This window comes from Aulonocara sp. 'chitande type north' Nkhata Bay, linkage group LG19 (assembly GCF_057382095.1).
Source record: "Aulonocara sp. 'chitande type north' Nkhata Bay isolate Kocher_YH1m ecotype deep benthic linkage group LG19, A_spYH_male_GT1.1, whole genome shotgun sequence".
Classification (NCBI taxonomy): domain Eukaryota; kingdom Metazoa; phylum Chordata; class Actinopteri; order Cichliformes; family Cichlidae; genus Aulonocara; species Aulonocara sp. 'chitande type north' Nkhata Bay.
This window is the reverse complement of record NC_141362.1, coordinates 10,541,714-10,548,949: the sequence shown is the minus strand read 5'-3', so window position 1 is coordinate 10,548,949 and position 7,236 is coordinate 10,541,714.

Here is a 7,236-nt window from a genome sequence, read left to right as displayed (position 1 = left end):
GCGCGGCTGCCCCTCTGTTGGTCTTCCATGGTCTCTTGTGTTCTGGGGGCCTCCGGATGTCTGGAGTTTTGATCTCCTCCATACCTGCTTCATGCCCTAGAGGACGGAGCTGTGGCCCCCCCACACCCTCTAGCAGATTATTACATGAAGGAACCTTTTAAAAAAAACAAGCGCGTCCATGCTCACAGGTGTACACACGGGTGCTCACACACACAAACTACACCCTTTTTGGCTCCTACCTCAAAGCACACTGTGTTCTGTCGATCTTACGTGCTGCACAATAATGTTTAATATTTAGTATTTACTGTCATATTCCCATATATCATTGTGATGTTGTTTATTCTATTACTCTTGTTCTCTTCTGCTTGTTTTTTTTTTTCTTTCTCAGCAGGTGATCCAGGTGATCGATATATGCATTTTTTTTCTTTTTTTTCTTTTTTTTCCCTGCCCGTTCTGTTGGTTTTGTGAGCAGCTGATCAGCGTGCTCGACAGCCAGTTTAGATAAACCTGTAAACAAAGATGGGTTTGAGGCCGACTTCAGCTGGATCTGTCTGAACGAAGGAGGAGCTGCATCTCACAAACAAGCCCTTTATCCTTCAAAGAGTCCATCTGCAGCTTCATCACAGCAGAACACCACCCACCTTCACATGATGAAGCAGGCCAGCACCGGGCTCTTCCTCACCTTGGACAGTGAGGCCAAAGAAACCACAGAGAGGCAGGAAGGAGCTGTTATCATCACCACAGTGGGTCAGTCTCCTCATATTTAAACGTTTCTAACTGAATGTTTACTTTCAGTCAGAGACACAAAACCAACACTGTGCCAAGTCAGACCTGCTGTGGCGCCCCCTTGTGGCAGTGAAGAGCCTGAAAGCAGCTTTTTCTTTGGATGATCCTCAGCATTAATTATTTCTGTTGCCCTATCATATATGTATGTGCTCTTAACCTGAAAGGTATAAATACGGAAGTGTGTGTGCAATAAATGATGGCGCAGAGGAAGGTGTGTCCCTCTGATGTAAAACTCTAAACAACGTGTGTATGGTTTATTCCTCCGTGAGATATGCGAGTAACCCTGGTATTTCTGCCCTAAAAAATGGAACCTCCAACAGGTTATGGGCCCAGAAGGGATGTGGGAAGCCGGTGGAACCGTCTATGCTTCGACGGAGACGAGAGAAACTATGAACTGTGGGAAACAAAGTTCCTGGGATACCTGCGGCTACTTGGGCTAAAGGCTGCCATTCTGAACGAGCCCGGCGAGTCGGAGGAAGAAGACAAGGACTTGGATGAAAAGAATGAAGTAGCTTATGCAGAGCTAATCCAAGTATTGGATGATAGAAGTCTTTCACTCGTGATGAGAGATGCCAAGGATGACGGACGAAAAGCGTTGGAGATTCTGAGAGAGCACTACGCCGGTAAGGGGACACCACGTGTGATTAGCCTGTACACGGAGCTAACGTCGCTACAGAAAACTCCCAGTGAGAGCGTCACAGACTATATGATAAGGGCTGAGACTGCCATTACAGCTCTGAGGAATGCAGAAGAGACATTAAGTGATGGACTGCTTATTGCAATGGTGCTAAAAGGGTTGCCTGAATCTTTCAAGCCGTTTGCCATACATGTAACCCACAGTGACAAAGCAATGACATCAGCGCCGTATTCACCTCATCAGAATGGGACTGCCGAGAGACAATGGCGAACACTTTTTGAAATGGCACGGTGTATGTTGATCGAAAGTAACCTGCCAAAAAGATTATGGACTTATGCTGTTATGACTGCCGCAGTAATTCGTAATAGGTGTTACAACAGACGCACAAAGCAAACCCCTTATTACATGCTGACAGGAAAGAAGCCAGACATGTCGAGGATGGGGATTTTTGGATCAGTTTGCTATGGTTACGGGCACAACAAAAAAAAGTTAGACGCAAGATGTGACGAAGGAGTTTTTGTGGGTTACGATAAAAACAGTCCGTCGTATCTAATCTACTACCCTAAAACAGGACGAGTTCTTAGACATAGGTTGGTCAAGTTCCTCACTAAAAGTGTAGTTGAGCACCAAACCCAGACCACTCAGGTTGATGACAATGGAGATGATGATTTGACTCCAGGGGACATCTTGAAGTACCCCGCTAGAAAGGACAAAACAGGGAATGACCAGAGATCAGATGAAAGTATGATCCTGGAACCTGAAAGTGACATTCAGGACAATGGCATAAATGATGCACAAAACTCAGACAAACAGAGTGATAGAACAGAGTCTGAACGATATCCCAAACGAAACAGGAGAAGGCCAGATTACCTGAAAGACTATGTCCAAACTGCAGAAGACGACCAAACATCACTGACTGTAGATTACTGTTACAGGGTGATGTACGACATACCAAAGACTTTTGAAGAAGCTATGCAGTCATCGAACTCTAAGTGTTGGTCAGATGCTATGGAAGATGAAATAAGATCCTTGAAAGACAATAATACGTTTACTTTAACCACGCTGCCAGAAGGTAAAAATGCAGTGGGGGGGAGATGGGTGTATGTGATAAAAGAGAACCCAAATCAGACTAAAACATTTAAAGCAAGATATGTTGCTAAAGGCTATAGCCAAGTTCAAGGCATTGATTACAAAGAAACCTTTTCGCCGACTGCAGATATGACGTCAGTGCGTACGCTGATGCAATTAGCAGTACAGCACAACTTTAAACTCCATCAAATGGACGTGAAGACTGCTTATTTGCACGCCCCAATCGATTGTGAGGTGTATATGCAGCAACCAGAAGGTTTTGAAGTAAAGTCAGACACAGGTGAAAAACTGGTCTGTAAACTAAACAAATCACTATATGGTTTGAAACAATCTGGCAGTAACTGGAATAAGATGTTACATGACCATTTATGTGAAAAAGGTTACAAACAAAATCCTGTAGACCATTGTGTATATTCCAGACAGACAGCGAGTGAGACAGTGATTCTTATCATCTGGGTTGATGATGTAATCATAGCTGCCAACGGTGAGGACGCTATCAGAAACGTGAAACAAATGTTGGATGAGAAATTTAAAATGAAGGATCTTGGTGAGCTCAAACATTTCTTGGGTATTGACTGTATACAAGAGAACCATGAGATAAGACTAAATCAGACACGGTACATCACAAAAATCCTGGAAAAGTTCAAAATGTCTGACTGTAAGCCACGTTCTACTCCTTGTGAACTCAAAAATGATTTTGGTGCACATGGTGAATCAGTTGATTCAGGAAAATATAGAGAATTAGTGGGCAGTTTGATTTACTTAATGACATGTACAAGACCAGATTTGAGTTGGATAGTGAGCAAACTGTCACAATACCTGTCTGAGCCAAAAGAGCATCATTGGACAGCAGCAAAACATGTATTACGTTACCTTAAGGGGACACTAAACAAAGAGCTGTGCTATAAAAGGATAGAAGGAAACCTAAATCTTATAGCATACAGCGATGCAGATTGGGCCACAGACTTGAGTGACAGGAGAAGTACAACGGGTTATTGTTTTGTACTATCCAAAAATGGGCCAGTGATCTGCTGGAAAACCAGGAAGCAAGCTACAGTAGCTTTGTCAACGTGCGAGGCAGAGTACATGGCGATGGCCGCCACAGTACAAGAAAGCTTATACCTCTCACAGCTACTTAATGGCATGGACATTAAAAGGCAATATTCACCAGTTACCATTCTTGCAGACAATCAAGGTGCAATTGCATTGTCCAAAAATCCTATAAACCGTCAAAGATGTAAACACATCGATATCAAGTATCACTTTATTAGGTCTGCTATAACTGAGAAGGAAGTACAAGTTAAGTATTGTGCAACAGAAGACATGGTAGCAGACATCATGACTAAGTCTGTAAGTAAAGTGAAAATAGATAAATTTACGCATATTTTGTTTGGAACATAAAACGTTGATATGTGAATATCATGTAAATATGTATATCATGTAAATGTGTAATGTATAGTGTTAAGAGCAAGTGGGGGTGTTGCCCTATCATATATGTATGTGCTCTTAACCTGAAAGGTATAAATACGGAAGTGTGTGTGCAATAAATGATGGCGCAGAGGAAGGTGTGTCCCTCTGATGTAAAACTCTAAACAACGTGTGTATGGTTTATTCCTCCGTGAGATATGCGAGTAACCCCGGTATTTCTGCCCTAAAAAATGGAACCTCCAACAATTTCAATTTACTTATACAGCACCAAACTACAACAACAGTCACCTAAGGCACTTTATATTGTCAGATAAAGACCTACTGCCCCCTATGAGCAAGCACTGCAGTGACAGTGGGAAGGAAAAGCTCCCCTTCAACAGGAAGAAACTCCAAACAGAATCAGGCTCAGGAAGGGGCGGGGCCATCTGCCGAGACCGGCTGGGATATGAGGACAGGAACATGCTAATTAGCAGGTATGTGACCTTCTCTGTGTAATGGTCTCTGTGTTTTGTCGTTTTCAATCCTTAGTTTATAATCTTAATGTGTGAGGTAGAGTCTGAGGTTAGCACCAAGTCAGTTCAGTTCTTGATGTTTTGAAATCCTAGTTTCTCTGCAGAGTCGCAGCTTCATAGTTTGATGTTTTAGCTAGTGATGTGACGTTCTGTATCGAGGTTTCGAAGCTTGTGTCGAGTAATGGAGGGGGCGTTTCCGCGATGCGCGTATCGAGGCTTGCTTCATTTATGGGAGGAGCTGAAAATGATGACGTCCGAAGCCTCGCTGCCCGGCTGTACCACGTGACTGGTTCATGAAGCGGTTCGAACTTTGCCGCGAGCTATGACAGCGATACAAACCCCTCAGACTTCAGTCAAAATGTGGGTGTTTGATGGAGAGTTGCGGTTAGTGAGAGTTTGGAGGTTTATGAGAGTGAGGAGAGAAAGTCAGGAGAGAATGGAGCCAGCTAAGAAGAGGAGGATGTCCTCCCCTGTGTGGGAACATTGTGATCTTATTACTCCCAACAAGGTATGTAAATTTCTACAGAAGATGTATTTTCATAATACTGATGGTGCAATACAATTTATGTTAAGCGGCTTTACTTTTGTACAAGGTGAAGTGTTTGCTATGTGCCAGGGAGCTGGGATATAACAGCAACACCTCATCCATGCTTAGGCACTACAGAGCTTTGCATGAGAATAAGGGGAACACCGATTGTGGAGCAAGACCAGGTGAGCCATCAAATGCCATGATAATATAGCATGCAGTAATGTTACTAAATGATATAACAATATTATACAGCTGTAATAAGTTACGTTTGTGATATTTATATCTGTGCTTTGTCTTTATTGTCTTTCCTCAGGAGAACAATCTCAAATAGATGAAGACCTGGTTAGCATGGTGATTGAGGACTCCCAGCCATTTAGCATTGTGGAGGACAAAGGATGTAAAAGATTTGTTAAATCATTAAATCCTAGCTATGTTCTCCCCACTAAAAAGGTCATAAAAGCAGTGAAAATTTAGTTTTTACTGAATAAAATATGGGCAGGACTGACGCCTCAGTGTGTAGCTGTCCATACCTCAACGTTACAAAAGCACAACCATTGTCCACACCCCAACCACACCTCACCTCACAGTAAATGATCATTTTCCATACTGCCAGTATAAATATACAAAGTATGCTGCCATCACTACAATATACATGTTTTACACACTCCTTTTGTTGTTGACATTTACAGGCTGTGTGCAAAAGGCCACACTTCAAATTCATGCCAACTAATATTTTTACATCCAGTAGGTGTCCTACTAGAGCAAATGAAGCTTCAAGAAGCTTTGTGCTGGGGTGAACCAATTGGATGAAAAGCTTCAGTGCTTCATGAAGCTTCATCTGCCCATCACTAGTTTTAGCTGAACTCTCCGTGTCTTTTAGTTTTGCTCCCCATGTCTTGTTTTTCATGCTTCGTTTCACCTGTCTATGGTTACCCAGGTGTTTCCCCTCGGGTCTACTTTTTGTCTTCACCTCGTTACCTGTGAGTCCTGCTCGTGTTTCCTGCCTCAGAGCTCCGAGCTGATCACAGATTTCAGATGGGATTAGGATTAACGGAGTTTTCTGAGGTTTTCCATTAAAGTGTGATAAAGTGAATCACTTGGTTTTCATTCTGGCCTCCGTTTCTCTGTCATGCCGGAAAATGCTGGGAGCGTTTGCAGACTGCTCCTGGGTGAAGTTTCTGTTTATTGTGGAACAAAGTGAACCTTCACGTCAGGATCTCTCCAACATTACAGTCTTACCAGGCGGCTCCTCGATGTCCGGCTGGCCACAAAGAGCTGCAGCAATGAAGAAGCAGAGACTGTAGATCCTGACTCTGTATTTACTATCACACAAACACATCTCCAGCATCTTTACGGGCATCTCATATCACTGCTGCAGATGATGTCCTGTGGTACTGATGCCAAAAACATCTGGATGGCTGCTAATCATCTCTCACTTGTCAGAAATGTAGGTGTTGCATTTACAACGACGTCCAAGCTGGAAAGAGAAGTGCTTTTTGATGCCTTTGTTTCGTGCTGTGGCCTCGGTAAGTCGTCTTCAGATGGCCTGTGAACGCTCCAAAATGCTGCTGCGAGGCTGCTGATGATGTCCTGTCACTGGCCTCGTGACCTGTTTCTCCGTCTGTGCATGAGCTCTCAGGCTCGAGTCGTGCAGGTCACCGACGGCTTCTGACACAGACCCGTTGGCGGTTCCTCGTTCTAGACTGAAAACTAAACAGAGGCTGCAGTTTCTAAACTATGGAAGGACCTTTGAGTGCGTCTGTGGACTCGTTTGGCCTGAGCCGTGCTGTATATGTCAGTGCTGTGTTTTAATATTTGAGGTTTATTACTTGCTCATCGCTGTTGAGCAACAAACTGTTCCAACTTCTGCAATCAGGTAGAAGGTTCCTCATCATCCAGGCAAGGACGGGGAGACTCAGGGGGAGCTGCTATCCCCCCCCCACACACACACACCATCCATCGTGGCTCAAGAGTTAGGAGTTCGCCTTGTAATCGGAAGGTTGCCGGTTCGAGCCCCGGCTTGGACAGTCTCGGTCGTTGTGTCCTTGGGCAAGACACTTCACCTGTTGCCTACTGGTGGTGGTCAGAGGGCCCGGTGGCGCCAGTGTCCGGCAGCCTCGCCTCTGTCAGTGCGCCCCAGGGTGGCTGTGGTTACAATGTAGCTTGCCATCACCAGTGTGTGAATGGGTGGATGACTGGATATGTAAAGCGCTTTGGGGTCCTTAGGGACTAGTAAAGCGCTATATAAATACAGG